Consider the following 16,293-nt stretch of genomic DNA (forward strand, 5'->3'; position numbering starts at 1 on the left):
TTCGCTGTCGTCTTAAAATAATTTATTGCTAAGAAAGTGTTTCTTGTGCCGAGGAAAGAGATAAAAGTAAATAAGAGCTAGATCTAAAAAATAGGATAGGTGTTCAAGCATTTGGAATGCCGATTTTTGAATGGCAGCCATCGCAATTGACGCTTTGTGATCTGGTGCGTTGTCTTGGTGAAACAGCGTTCAGGTCCGCAGTTTGCCATGTCTCTTTTCCTTACTAACCTATCGCAATCTTTTAATTTGGTCTGTTTAGTAAGAGCCCAATAAAGTGGCTACCTTTTTAAAATATTCCACCATAATTATTCCTTCAGCGTCCCAAAAAACTACCGCTTTAATCTAACCTACTGATTTTCACTTTGAATTTCTTCATCGTCACTTTGGAAGCTCGCATCCAGGACATTGATTGTTTTTTGGTTTCACCATAAACATGGTGAACTCGGGTAACGTCCATGATCACAAAACGTGACAAAAAATTATCCTGATATCATTAAAAATTTAGAAATTTACCCTCTACATGTCGAATCGTTGTTTCTTCTTTTCGTCGGGAAACATTCTGGCACGCACTGTTCACATTCAAATTAATGTAAATAATTGGAAACGTGGCCTGTTGATATGATTTTTTTTGTGATTACTTAGTGAATACATGAGCAAGCAAAAACATTTATTTTATATTTTTATGTGCACAGGAAATACCCAATTATCATTACTTTTGGATCAACCTAGAACATTTAATATGAAATATTTTAGCTTTTTCTTTCTTTTTTTTTGTTTTCTGCTTTAATTACTTCGCAAATTTGAAGGGAAGTTCATTTAGAAACTGTAAATAGAGCTCCTCATTGTATTGCACAATGAGGACATCACTTCGAAAATCTGCTATGAATACAAAATGTATGGGAAATAAAATGTATGGGAGCGTTTAATGTAACATTTTTGGATATTTCTCGTTTTATTTTTAAAAATTTATTATGGCCATTTTACTCATTAGGTTAAGTACTTTCGATATCAGTTTAAAGTTTTTTGGTATCTGCAATAGTTACGGAATAATCGCTTGTGCACACTTAACGATTACACCCTGTATATCAGGCTTAAACATCAAATGCGGGAGGCTTGCGAAATATTGACAAGGTATCGAAGGCCAGCGTAAAATGCTTAAATTATCTTTGAAGTCGCTTTAGTCCAAATTAGATATGATTCAGTTGCTACCGTGGGCCGATTGGCGCCGTTTACTGACGAACCATTGTTTGATAATGCTGTTAGTTACTCAAACTCCCAGCATTTTCAAGGTCAATGTTTTGAAGGTTTCCGTTGAAATTTTGTGCTGTTAATCAATAAATTCACCGTTTAATTCAATAATTTGCAATTAAAGAAGTCTAAGTAGGTAGCTGATTTATTATGTTTCTTAACTGTATTTTATGAATATCTGGTCATACCAATGGTCATACTGAGTGAATTCTATACTAAAATATTTTACGTTCACGTTTGACGTCCACGTCATCAGTTTATATACATCAGGTAGAAGTAGGAGCACAAGCATAGTATAGTAGTTACTCGTTAGAGTGTATATTCTATGATCTAGTCGCCTCTTTTCATAAAAGTGAAGTCCCGTGTCCCCTAGTGGGGTAAGGAGCAAATGCATTATGCAAACATCTGTTCTGATCGATTTTCTTTAGGGACAAGTAGGTGATCAGCCTCCTACCAGACCGAGACATTTTTTTTCTTCGTCTCTATCGGGAATCGAACCCAGGACACCTCGGTTCTACGCTCACGTGTCAACCATTGTACCAAGGAGGCGGGGCCTCTTTTCATAGTTTGTAGATAATTCTAGAAACACCTTCCTTACAGATTAACAAGAATAATTAACAGATATAACATATTATACCATCTATCTAACTATACAGTTTCATAAAGCATATATAAAAACGTAATCAAATTTCATAAAACCTTGTGTACGACTACGAGCCCAGTTTCCACAAGGATCGTTTTGCAGTATTAACGATAATCTGATATTTGGTAACTAGAGTCAAATGTTATGAACACAAACCGTGTTATTTAATCTAGCGTTAAACATATTGGTATTAGGTACTGTTTTGAGACTTTGTTTAATATTCAATTTAACACCCGTTTGTACATTTACATCGGCAAGTGACAGTTGACTAACTGAAATTCATATCAAACATTAGAATGGTACTGATTAATTTGTATTCTGTGATAACATTAATAATTAATATGCATTACGCAATCGATGCATTTATATATTTTATATATAAAAATTCTTCCCGGGTTTTAGATAAAAAAATTAAAATGAAACATAATAATTAATAATTTTTTAAACTGATTAGCTGAATTTCATTCATTAAAAATGTATTTTAATTACTTTATTATGCAATTAATTATAGTGACTAATGCATCTTTCCGTCTTTTATAATTGATACCGTCTTTCTTTATTAGTATTTGTTTTTGTTTCGTTAAATACAGATTTTTTTCTTAGAAAGCCTGTAAAAATTGGAGAGTCTTTAGGCAACGCGTTTAATTTTTTTCCACCACAAGTCTTAAATTGAAAACTGTAGGTACCTATGGACCTATTTGACCGTCTCCTCGGTACAGTGGTTGACGCGAGAGCGTAACACTGGTTCTATTCCTGGTGGAGACGTAGAAAAAAAAAATGTCTTGATCTGGTAGGACACAGAAGGCTGATCACCTACTTGTCCCTAAAGAAAATCGATCAGTGAAACAGATGTATAACGCATCTGCCCCTTACCCCACTAGGTGACATGGGACTTCACTTTAGGTACCTATATTTTATCGCGTTGATCTATAGGTACATATAATAAATCTGTAGAAGGGTCAATTCTGTACATTGAAAATATTGAAAAAATAAATAGCAGGGGGTGATACTGGATCGAAACCAAGCCCAAATATGTGATTAAAAAAATTTTTGTCTGTCTGTCTGTCTGTCTGTATGTTCAGGCATCACGTGAAAACTAACGGTTCGATTTCGATGAAACTTGGTATAATTATTCCTTATTATCCTGGGCATAAAATAGGATACTTTTTATCCCGGAAAAATACGTAGAAAAAAAAAATCTTAATTTTTCTTAATTTTTCCGCGCGGACAGAGTCGCGGGCGGAAGCTAGTTTCTTAATAAAATTGATTATTATAATTATGTTACAAATATTGTTCTAGGGGTTATAATTACGAGTTCTTGTCTTTCAGCATAGACTTATAAGTAAGTAATAATTATAATCATACAGTCGGGCACAGATCACTTACGAGGAGACACACCACAAGAGGATAAGAAACATAATTATACGGCCAATGAAATTACATACAATTAGAGTAAAAATACATACATTTTTATCAACAAAACCTTATCAGAATGCGGAGTAAATCTTTACACTATTTCTACTGGCGCCACAGCATTCAGATTAGTCGCCGGAATTCGGTCAAGAGTACATTATAATATATTGAATTTTGTTAAAAAGTTATTGTGCAACTCTTAAACGTGTTCACGAAATAAAGAAGACACATGAATTCATTTTATTTCATATTTATCTCGGCATAATGCAATTGCGAATCGAAGTCGCAAGGTCGGTGACGAAATGTTTGTTTCACTCGATTTAATTCGTTTAATTGAAATGTCTAATCATTGTCTAATGATTAATACGTGATTATGTTTTATGGGAAATAAATTTTTAACTAGCGGTTCCATGTTCTGGCAATCAATTTTTGTTGTTATTTTATGAGCATGCAAGCAGTGATAATGCATAAATAGCGTGTTAAAACTTATACAGCTTTTTACTCTTTTTAGTAATTTGTAAAACGTGGTCGTTACCTACATTTAAAAAGAAAAGTTTTTCATGAAATTAATATTATTTAATAAAACAAATAAATATGACTTATTTTTTTCTTTTATTAAAAAAAATTGAGTTGCCCTCCTCGTGAAATTGTTTTATATTTCGTACAAGAAGGATTGCGGTAATGAACCTACTTAAGCGACCTACAGCGGCTAGTTTTAAAATTGTATAGGTAACTGATGTTCTTGGACCTCTGTGACCGGTCTTCAACGCCCTAGAGTCAAAAATGTCAATTCGCGTGCCATGCTGATGACTCGATTCCGATAAATTGCAATCTCATAATGTATTTACTGAAACTACTAGAGGAAAATTCTTTTAGAATGCCTCGTTTTAATATATCTATACTTATATTATAAAGCTGAAGTGTTTGTTTGTTTGAACGCGCTGATCTCAGGTCCGATTTGATAAATTTTTCGGTGTTAGATAGCCCATTCATGGAGAAGGCAGGCTATATCATCACGCTGACTAACAGGAGCGGAGCCACGCGGGTGAAACTAGTTTGTAAATAAGTTTACGTTACACGTGACGAAAGCTCGACAGATTTGATTGATCGATGACTGAGGACAGTGTTTGAAAAACTATAAGTAACATTAGCACATAATACTTAATAGTAGCTAACGCTAACATTAGTTGCATAAAACACGAATTTATTGGTCAAGAAATCTCTTTCTCTGAACTATTGGTAGATTAGACGGCCCTTGGTAGAATATGTATTAACGGGAATCAAAAAGAGTTACTTCATGCGTAGGTACATCTTCGTAATCCTGTTTCAATATAGTATGATGTTTTCAAACCCGTTACCAAGAGATCTCTACAAATCTTAACCTATGTAACTTATTGTTCCTATTTAAAGAATTCACTTGTTATGTGTCTCAATGAAAAACATACCTCTTACATTAACAAGCATTTATACTTTAACTTATTGATCTTTTGATATTTGCGACTGAAGGCGCTAGGTTCGTTATGAAATGTGACCTTATTATCAGGTCGTCGGTCAGCTGGTGTCTCGGTATATAATCTTGTGTTGAATAATGCACAATAGAAGAATTAACAAGCGTGTTGTTACTTCCTTAAATAGACACGAATTAGAGATATATTGTTACGTTGTTCATTCGCTTATAATGCGTGAGTTGCGTAATGGTTGGATGATTGTTCACTAATATTATCACAGTAGGTATATGTAACTTGAGGCTTTTTAATTAATTACAAAAATCATCAAAAGATATATAAGACGCAAATGGGAAATCCGGTGTCTTCTTGTACGTTGATACATTAGTCATGTTTCACTCTTTCTTGTTTGTAAACTGTGATCAATTTATTTTACGGCCAAGCCGGTAATCCAGCCCTATGTGTCCAGCTAAACTGTAATTTCTTCTTAGTATATAATATATCTCAAAGGTATAACTAGTAGAGAAAATTCACATGTTGTACATGATAGATGTATGAAATACGCTACTTTTGAACGAGGTCATACGTTTTCAATGTCGGTTGAATAATGTACCGTAATGCATTGGAAAGTGCTTACGATGGCACCCTGACCTAACCTAACTTAGAGTTTATTCTTCTTCTTTCTTGTCTTGTATTTAGACGTTGTAATTTTTAATGTTTTTTAACAATGTACTTATTTTTTAATGTTTTACAAGGAACTATTATGTGATTGAACACCGTATGTTTGTCCTTGAATGTTTGTCTAAATTTTGCAATTACGCACAGTATGCGGGGCTAATGAGTTTTTAGTTTTTAGCAACATAAAACTGCTTTTAAAAAGATACCTCTAGTACACTTACTTCTCTAATCACTTTTAGAGGTGACTTGACCAATATGGTCAAGTCTTCATGAGTTATTTTTGTTTTAAGTGTTTTTGTAATTTTATTTCAAAAATATTATTTCATAATAACTATTAATAGGAAATAAAATGTAGTTAAGTTAAGGTAACTAACTTTCCTTTGATAATAAAAAGACAAATTAGAGTTAAAAACTTGACGTTACATACAAATCATACAATATGTACTATTTTACTACCTTAAAATTCTTATAGAATGTGGGTAAATGCATATCATTGCTATCATTAACTACCCTCGCAACCATTGATCTGTCTAAATATATTCTAATAAATATAAGAGCATATTTATTGGGTTCATTTTTTATAGATAGAGTTGCAGATAATATAAAACTATATTATAATAAACTAGTGAAAAGTTACTCCAGTTTTCTAGTGGCATTGTTATCTCTAATTATACAATTATATATGTTACCGGAAATGTATGAAATCAAGGAATTGTATACAATTCCTAGGAAATGTGTACAATTCCGAGACCATTTAGGAAATGTGTATAATATTGTTTAAAAAACTATTTAATGCATGCATATCCTAGGAAATGTATAATCTTCCTAGGAATTGTATACAATTCCGATATCGTATTAGGAAATGTGTAAAGTAAATGCTTTCTGTAATAAAACACGTTGTTATTTTTTTATTATAGCTCTTATTGATGTATCAATACCCGATTGTAATCGGGTAAAAGTCATACCGTAAAATTGTAATTATATTATGTTAATATTATTATCTTACTAATTAACATTTTAAAAATCAACTATCTAACTTTTAACGTAAATATCACAAAATCAACTTATAGTTATTCTTATAAAATCAAATTTTCATTTTGCAAGTAATCAGTCCCCTCGTCCCGCTGTCCTCGCGTATATTTGGCGCAGTCGGATTGTACAATCCGCCGTATTACATTACGGCTAGCTGTTAATATGCCGAAAATTCGTCTTTTTCCAAAATTCTACAAAAAGACGGTCGCGAGCCAACGGAGCCCCACTTCGTGGGGCTCCTATTTCTGTGTAGTTTTAAAAAACACGAACCTAACCTAACCCACCCCCTTATCCAAACCAAAAATTTCTGATTACAAATTATCGACATAGTTACCTCAAAATGCCGACCGTTTGTAAACGGCCAGATTATATACAACTTGCCTGTGACATATCAATATCTTAAATATTTTATATTTCCGATAGCTATTTAGGAAATGTATAGATTTCCTAGGAAATATGTATAAAATAATTTATTTCACACATTTCCGTACGATTTTAGGAATTATATACATTTCCTAGGAATTGTATACAATGACGGATTACATACATTTCCGGTAACATATTATACACATCATAATATTTCATTTTGGAAATTGCGTGCTCGTAAACACTTGTGCCATTATATAATGTTATTGTTATTATAGTAATAAGAATCTATTACATCTCAGTCTTACATCTCATATAAGACAATGCAATCGGTTGTGTAAGTTTAAATATTCGTGCTAACATATTTTGATTAGTTATATATTATAACGATGAATTGAATTATTGGGGACTTTGTAATTCTACTAATACTAACTAATATTATAAATGCGTAAGTGTATTTGTTTGTTTCGCAAAAGGGAGGTTACTTTTAATAGCAATAAAAATCTCATTTTTATAGAGTATATAGGGAGATCTAAATTATTAGGTATAATGCGTATTTGAATCACTCGTGGATGGTGTTATGCTAAAAGATGACATTGATAATATAAATCGGTATTTGCCTTTTACCACGCGGGCGAAGCAGCGTGTAACAGCTAGTAGACTATAAAATGTAAAATGTATGTAAATCAATAATTATTTTTGGGTTGGTATGTGTGGAACGCGGTCACTTGGTTTCAATGTCGATTGAATAATGTGCTGTAATGAGAAATGTACCTACGTAGAGTTGCGTCAGTGGAGGTTCGCTTTATCCAAAAGGGCTTGCTTTTTTTGTTGTTTATTTCCGGTTTTTTGTTTGTTTTGATTGATTAGAAAAACGGATTCATATAGTTTTTGTTTATTCTATCATATTTAATTAGTATTGTTCCTCAGATAAATCAATCGTCTTTGATCTGCATTAAATACCTTTATAAAAAATATAAAGACTGCCTTTATTGAAAAAAATATTACTTTCACCTTGGATATAAGGTTCGTGTTATATTTTTGTTATAATATATAGCTATAACACAAGTATTTATTCATTTAAATTTTTTGAATCTTTCATAAATATACATATTATCTACTTAATAAAATTTTTAGTATTTAATTAATAGCGTTATAATAGATTTTTGTATTTCTATTAAGTTGAGTACTGAGTAGTCATCGAATTATATACAAAGTATAGATAAGAATTATGAATTGACGCATTACTGCATAACGCGTTACTACGAACCATCCTGCGGTCAGCTGCTAACACGCTTTCTCCTTTTTGTTTGTTGGATTATGTCAGTTATGGCACAGATAATTTAATAGTAGGTTTTGGTTCAACTGACCTCTGTGGAGACAAGCTTTTATTGGGGTCTTTACCATAGAAATAATTCAACGATTCAAATAAGAATATAAAAATAAATCGTATTAGAACACTACAATGACCGTATTATGTTACATATTAGTATAGATGTTATATACTCACATTATATTATACTTGTATACATGTATTGTATTCGATTTTAAAAGTAGGACATAAAAATTAAATGAATGGGAATAACTTTTCCTAACAATGTTATTTAGAGACATTATGCTACTAATTAAGTATATAACATGGAGAATTTCCATTTTCTTCCTTATTTTTAATTGTTTTTGTACCTATTCAATTAAAAACATAACATATCTATTCATTCTAAAGAAAATGCAGATTGTTCACACCATAGACAATCCTTAGAACGTTGTCGATATGAAAATAGACAACCGTAACGATCGCTAAAATGTTGTCTTTGACCACAGCCTATCGTTTTGCATTAAAAATTATTTATTAGCTTGTAAATTAATCCGATTCCGCAGTGAAAACTTTCATTGCTCGTTAACCGTGACGAGAGAACTGTTTTGTTTATAAGTATTGCGTAATGTACGAGGATGTTGGTTTTATTACGAGTAATTTTGTCAATTTTCATACGTAGCTTAATTTTATTTTAGTATGAAAGGATATTTCTTTAAGAATTTTAATGATAGATACGTTTAAATTTTATACTACAGGATTGTAAAAGAGCTTCAAGAGAGAAAAGCCTTAGTAATTAAGTAGTTTGACACTATAGCAATGTTACTGTTGCTGGCTTTTTTGTATTTTATGATTATTGGAAATTGGAGTTATTAAATCCCTTAAATATATTCAAATATTAAAAATTGCATCGAGTGCTAGTCCTATAAAAATTAAAAACAAGTGTTTTGATTTGATCATAAAACGACACTTGTTATTCTATAATGTATAAGTATATCCAAACAAATAATATCAAATTATTCAAAAATGTTGCAACACAAAATGTTTACCTAAATCATAATGTGACCTACTCACTCGTTAACAATATTAAATTATTTTTGTATTCAGAATATAATTTAAATAATAAACATTGTCATTTCCTAACCGACAAGTAGATGATCTTCAATGAGGCATGTTCCAAGGCTCCAAACGACTTATGTTGCAGGTAAACCGAAATAATATTTGGGTCACTGTATAAATTAACATCATCTTCATTTTTTAATCAATAAAATGTGTCATAATTTTGATAACACACGTTTCGATAAGTGATTTGAATTTTATTGCTTTTTTTGCATTGTATTATTTTTAATTTGATTTGTAAAGGATGATTTTTAGTTTACTCAGATACTTACCTATTTATATTATACGAATGTATCATTAAAAAAGGAAAGAGCTTTTCTTTGTTAGATACCTACTTATCCTATTAACTCTATACTAATATTATAAAGCTGAAGAGTTTGTTTGTTTGTTTGAACGCGCTAATTTCAGGTCGGATTTGAGAAATTCTTTCGGTGTTAGATAGTCCATTTATCGAGGAAAAGGAGGCTATATATCATCACGCTAAGACCAATAGGAGTGGGGCACTGCGGGTAAAACCGCAGGGCAAGCTAGTTGATTATATTTGTACATATTTTTGCAAAAAATCGTGAAGTGAATGTAAACAACGCATCTAACTACGAGAGAGGCGAAAGTGGATTAATAAAATTAAAATTGACTGAACAAGGAAAGAGAATCAAGATGCCTTTCAGACGTTAGTGGTGCTAAAATTGATAGCATTTTAAAAGGCAGTTTAATAACTATAGAATAAATTGATATAATTCGGAAGTCATTTAGTTCAATCACGTAGTTTAAGCCATCGGATATCAGCAGCATTGTCAGATAAAACAATGCAACAAGAATGTAGTCTTTTGTTTTAAAATATCTTTTATGTTATTTTAGAATTAGTGGTAACTAATTTATGACAGACTTTATTAAAATTGATTTGCGATTCTTGAGGCAATAGCAAAAAGTAATTGGACAATATAAAAGAGTGTTGCAAAATTTTAACATTTTACAAAACTGAACCTTCTCCAATCGTTTGCAATTATCTGTTAATATCAATTATTTTTTATAGATGCTATACCGTCGGAAGTTTGGGTCACAAGTCACAATTCAGATTTACGAATACTTACGTAAGGTTGAATAGTAATAAAGTTACATTCTTAAGATTTTTAACCGTGAGTGGAACTTGACCTATATTATTGTTTACTATGTTTAAAAGATACTTGTAATACTTGTTTGTTGACATATTTGTATAACTGTTTGGTAAATAGATTAAAAGAAATATCTAATATATAAAAATCAATGCCACTTTTCGTTGTAATTCCATAACTCGAGAACGGCTGAACCGATTTCGATAATTCTTTTTTTATTATATTCCTTGAAGTACGAGGATGGTTCTTATGTAGAGAAAACGTTAATATGTACCACGGGCGAAGCCGGGGCGGACCGCTAGTATTGTATGAAGTATGACATCAATGTATGAATAACTTCATATAATTTTGACTAAGAAAAACAATTTAGCTGAACTTAAGCTGTGACTTAAGTGTGTACATTTCCTACGCGTATTTCAGATTTTTTATTTAGAGTTATTCTGTTAGATATTATGACTCTAACTTATCGTTTTTATGGGAATAATCTAATATATAAAAATCAATGCCACTTTTCGTTGTAATTCCATAACTCGAGAACGGCTGAACCGATTTCGATAATTCTTTTTTTATTATATTCCTTGAAGTACGAGGATGGTTCTTATGTAGAGAAAACGTTAATATGTACCACGGGCGAAGCCGGGGCGGACCGCTAGTAAAATTTAAAATATTTCATAACTCAACTCAGTATCTGTTGAATTGGTCACACCCTCTACGAATATTTACAGAAGACTTAAGTGGATTATCAATGGTACATGTCTATAAGAAATTATATTATGATAATCGAGAAGATTTCATTCTCAATAACTGCATACATTATAATAAAAAGTCGTCCGCCGCGTCTGTCTGTCTGTTTGTTCGCGATAATCTCAAAAATTGCTTCACCGATTTTCATTTTTTTTCTAAATAATTCTATCGTAATTTTTTCAATGAATTTATAATGTTTTCAACCCGAACAGAGTGTAATCACTAAAAATATACCGGCCGAATTGATAACCTCCTCCATTTTTTGAAGTCGATTAAAAAGCAGATGCTACACGAATATACAATATTATGATCTATTTTTATAGAAAGCTAAGTAAGCTCATATAGAAGGCCCGTGTGCAACATAACGGGCTATAGTTGATGAATTATTAGATGTAAGAAGAATTACATAGTGCTTCCTGAAAGTAATTAATTAATAAAAAAACGACGTGTGGCACTCGTGGACTGCCGCGGTAAAGCTATTGCATGCTATGCCTTCAAGCCACACCTCCGCCCGTCGGATTGGAGAGCGTGAGGTTTTTTCGTTACGAAATTTCTCGATTCAGTCCCCGCGCTCAAGGCCCGCGATAGAAGCTATGCAATAGCTTAAATCGCCAGTAATCACTTCGCTATCATCATTCATCAGACTTCGAGACCAGCATCCCAAATTACTCACCTTGTAAATCGAATTTGTATTCTTTATCTTTCCCCGTTTATTTTTAAATCCAATTCGACATTAGGCCAAGGTAACTTGTCTCAAGAACTGTCAAATTTTAAACAAGTGCTGCCATCTGTTGGTATTTTATTGATATTAAAAGAATTCATTTATTGATACGGATCGATTTGACATCAAGTCACGATTCCGTTTGTCATTTATTCGATAACTTTTTTAATGTTCTTATTTAAAAAAAATCACAGAATGGCGGAATTCGGTTGGTTTGATTGCAAATAAAAGTGTATTCCCGTGTCCCCGTAGTGGGGTAAGGGGCAGATGCATTGTGCATACATCTGTTTCACTGATCGATTTTCTTTAGGGACAAGTAGGTGATCAGCCTTCTGTGTCCTACCAGACCGAGACATTTTTTTTTCTTCGTCTCCACCGGGAATCGAACCCAGGACCCCACGGTTCTAATACGCTCACGCGTCAACCACTGTACCTAGGCGGCGGTTGCAAATAGATAACCATAAAATATCTATATTAAGACATTTTTTTGATTCTGCTGTTAGAAATATGCATTACTTAATTACGTAGTTAATTGATTTTGGGGCTCTCTTTATACGAATAATCGAAATAATTTCACGATTCGGTCACTGAATATCAATGTAGTTAAATATTTAAATAATACATTACTTTAAAGTAAGTAATGTATTATTGTATTATTACACGCGAAAGTAATTAATTACTTTCGCGTGTAATAAACGAATCTCGATGCGAAGAAATAATAGAATGAATTCCAATTTTCCTTCAAAGGAAGAAGAAGAAAGAAATGCTGAAGCATTTCTTTCTTATAAGAACATTCCGACTAGGTATACATATTAAGTTACATAATGAAATGAATATGTATAACAAATATTATGTACACTTAACGGTACACTATAAAAGAGCAAAACTTTCTTTGAATTAATTAAAATAAAAAATAGACATTAAATTATTATGATACATCGTATAATGCGCTAACAATTAACGTTTCATCACGATTATTTAAGCTTCATGTGTATCGTAACAGCTATTATATTACCTACACAGATTGATTAAGAAATATGAAATGATGTTGATTGGTATTTTAAAGTATGGATCGCATTATTGTTTTTTTTTTATAAATAGCTTTCCGCTTGTGGCTAAAACTTAACAAATTATTTTATTAAGAGCCACTTCATCTATCTCTATTTGTCTATTGCCTGAAAATCCGTTGCGTAGTTTTAATATTATCTGTACTATAACCACAGAATAATAGTGTAGCTAGCTAAATGTATTGATTTCTTGAACTAGGTACTTTCAGCATAAATACAAATAGTGCCAAACTTCATTGACTAGGAACCTACTAGTAAGTTTTAACTAGTGAATTGATTCTAAGGTATAATAATATCTACTTTATATTAGGAAATTAAGTGTTCTGCCTTTTCAGAATTGCTTTACAATGAAAGACACAAAACATTCATAAAATTTATAAGGCCACATGCCCACATCCTCACTCTTTATTCACTTATTCTCTCTTGCCGTTGCCATTGTAACTCTAGTTGCATGAGTTCTTCAATATTTAATTGTCTTTTTTTTAATTCTCAAATATCTTCTTTTCCTTTACAGGTTTGCGTAATGAAAGTAATCATACTCAATAATACATGCACATTTATGATTGTGATGTATGATTAATCTAGATGGTATTTTAATAGAAAAATCGAATCAGCAAACATCGAAATTTGATTATTTGCCTTATTAATTGAACTCAATCGTTTCTAGAGAAAAACATGCGAGCTCAATGTTTTTGATATCTTTACATATGGTATTTAGTATTTACGTTATCTCAACACATAATTTTGAACAGAATTGAGAGCATAAGCATTAAGATTACATGGTTTTATTTCAGACTATTTTTTTCTGTTTACATTTTGTTTCACAATGTTAATATTGATTTCGGCAAGTCACTCCGAACGCCTTTCTACGAAGCCATATTGTAAAAATGAAAATAATAAAAGGATACATGAAGGACTTTGTTGTATTTTTCGTGGGTGAAATTGAAGGTTAGATAGGTAACATTTTATGTAACAAAATTTCTGAACGAAATATTTTATTCAAGTCATTTTATTATATAATCCAAGATTTAAGTATATTAAAAAATGCAAAAAAAATGGAGTCTGGTGAATCGGTTTTAACTTTCACAAATTTAAAACTTTTATTTTAGCCTTTCATCTATTTTATGGATATACCTAAAGCTTCGGAGGAACGGAATTAATATTTATTTTGTTACATTTTACTTTTTAAGGGTGAAATGATGAATATTATTGCATATATTCCTATATTTTATAATGATTAATCACACAATCACACCTATTATTATTTAATTAATTAACATTTATGATCTACAAGAGCAGGTCCAAAAATAGTCTAAAAGCGTACGTATTAATCCAGGTTTTATGCTAAGTATTATATGTTTATTTTATCGCAATTTCTAAGGCTGTTTCCACATGAAACGAGTACACTGACTTTCATAGAGACTTGAATACTAGTGTGTTTAGTCTTTTAACCTCCCAGTAATGACACTACATATATTATACCGTATGGTAATGGCCAACTTATATCACCGTAACGAATACGTTACGTACACAATAGCGTTATAAAACAACAGTTATGATATTACAAAATGCGTCGAGACAGCTCGAACTGGGGCAGTGTCATATGGTTAGGTGCACTCATGTCATGTTGATTTGTAACTGCAATGTGCTATACTATGTCATCTTTTATTCTTATTTTATTCTTTGAATAATAAAATACGTAGAAAGAATACTCAAATGATTCCATTTAAACAAGTATAGAAAAAGAAATGGTGAATTAATTATACACGGGAGGGATATAGAAAAAAGCCAAACATTGAAAAGGCCAGAAGGGAGATAAAAAGAAACTAAAAAGTTACCAGAACTTAACTATCTGAATTATAATTATTAACTTTTAATTTTAGTAACCTTATCACATATTATCACTAATATAAACGTAAAGTATATGAAGTAAAATATAATAAACATAATTCAATTAAATGCTCTATCCATTTATATTGATCGTGATTTAATATTTAATTGCTCGAGCCATAAACATATTTCATAAAATCGACTAATTAAAGGGCATACATGATCAACGGCATTATTGTTCGAAGGAAGCCATCTTTATAATACGTGCGTAGCCGTATTCATAAACTATGTTCAAAATAATTGCGTAAGTGGACAGACAATTATCGAGAATAATAGTCGATTTGTTAGGCGATGTACGGACGAGTCAGTGCTTCTTATTAAACCTTGTATTGATTTTTTGTATAATCGTTTTATAATTTACTTCATCTTCCTAACATTTCGTACCAAGAACACTTCTGATATTCTTATCAATCAATGTCTTCGCCAAATTGATTAAAATGTAGATTTCTATTATATGTATATATAGTATAGAGTCTATTGAATCACATAGATATTTTATTATTAAGTTAAAATGAATTAAGAAAAGTAATCTAAGAACTATCTTGCAATGTTTTTCATGAATTTAACACTATACAATTAAATTCGATTGTTATATTTGCAAGTATGGAATAAAAAGCATATTATTGCGTAGGGCTTTAAGCTGTTAAACGCTCGTTTACGACAAGCCTTCGAAGAGCAACTAGGGCTTATGATGTTCCATGCGACCCCTCACTAATTTTATAATACATTTTCTTCATATCTAAACGTTAAGGTCAGTTTAGACAATCGAATTTATTCAAGGTAATATAATTAAGCTTTTTATTATTATAATCACTATAATTGTTGTTAAGTGCGGGTATTTGTTGATAATAATACCTACGTTTGAAAAGCAAATATAGATTTTGTTTGTTACATTACAATCATACCTAGTGTGTATTTTTATCGCCGTTGGGATGAAATCATCAATGCATCCTAGTTCCTATTCTTTATTAACCAATAGATAATGTTATAAAATAATTAAGCAATTTCGTTCAACTGCTACTCTCAGATATAAATCTATTTCTGATAGTTTTAATTTGATGGTTAACAATTGTGATGGTGCACTCTAAAGTGTCGTTTTAAGTACTAACTATACTTAAAGAGGTGATAAAAGGCTTTAAGAGATAGCAAGTAAATAAATAAAAGAATCGTCTCTATTTAAAATGGCGAACGTGGTCGAACAATGAAAGTAATCCATACTAATATTATAAATGCGAAAGTAACTCTGTCTGTCTGTCTGTTACTCAATCACACCTAAACTACTGAACCAATTTTCATGAAATTTGGTATGGAGATATTTTGATACCTGAGAAAGGACATAGGCTACTTTTTATCCCGGGAAAATGACGCAATCCCGGAAATCCCACGGGAACGGGAACTATGCGGGTTTTTCTTTAACTCTGCGGGCGAAGCCGCGGGCGGAAACCTAGTAAAATATAATTAAACTATTACCGACCATGCCATTTGTATACTAGTAGATGTTTA

At 31.5% G+C, this 16,293-nt stretch overlaps 2 protein-coding genes across 3 annotated transcripts in view; one reads left to right on the forward strand and one right to left on the reverse strand.

The window, feature by feature from the left end:
• The window catches only part of LOC123698832 (transmembrane protein 214), a 196,704-nt gene that overhangs the window by 69,221 nt on the left and 111,190 nt on the right, over positions 1–16,293 (reverse strand). The window lies entirely within an intron of this gene.
• Positions 1–16,293, forward strand: part of LOC123698834 — a 48,461-nt gene that overhangs the window by 2,385 nt on the left and 29,783 nt on the right. The window lies entirely within an intron of this gene.

This window comes from Colias croceus, chromosome 17 (assembly GCF_905220415.1).
Source record: "Colias croceus chromosome 17, ilColCroc2.1".
NCBI lineage: Eukaryota > Metazoa > Arthropoda > Insecta > Lepidoptera > Pieridae > Colias > Colias croceus.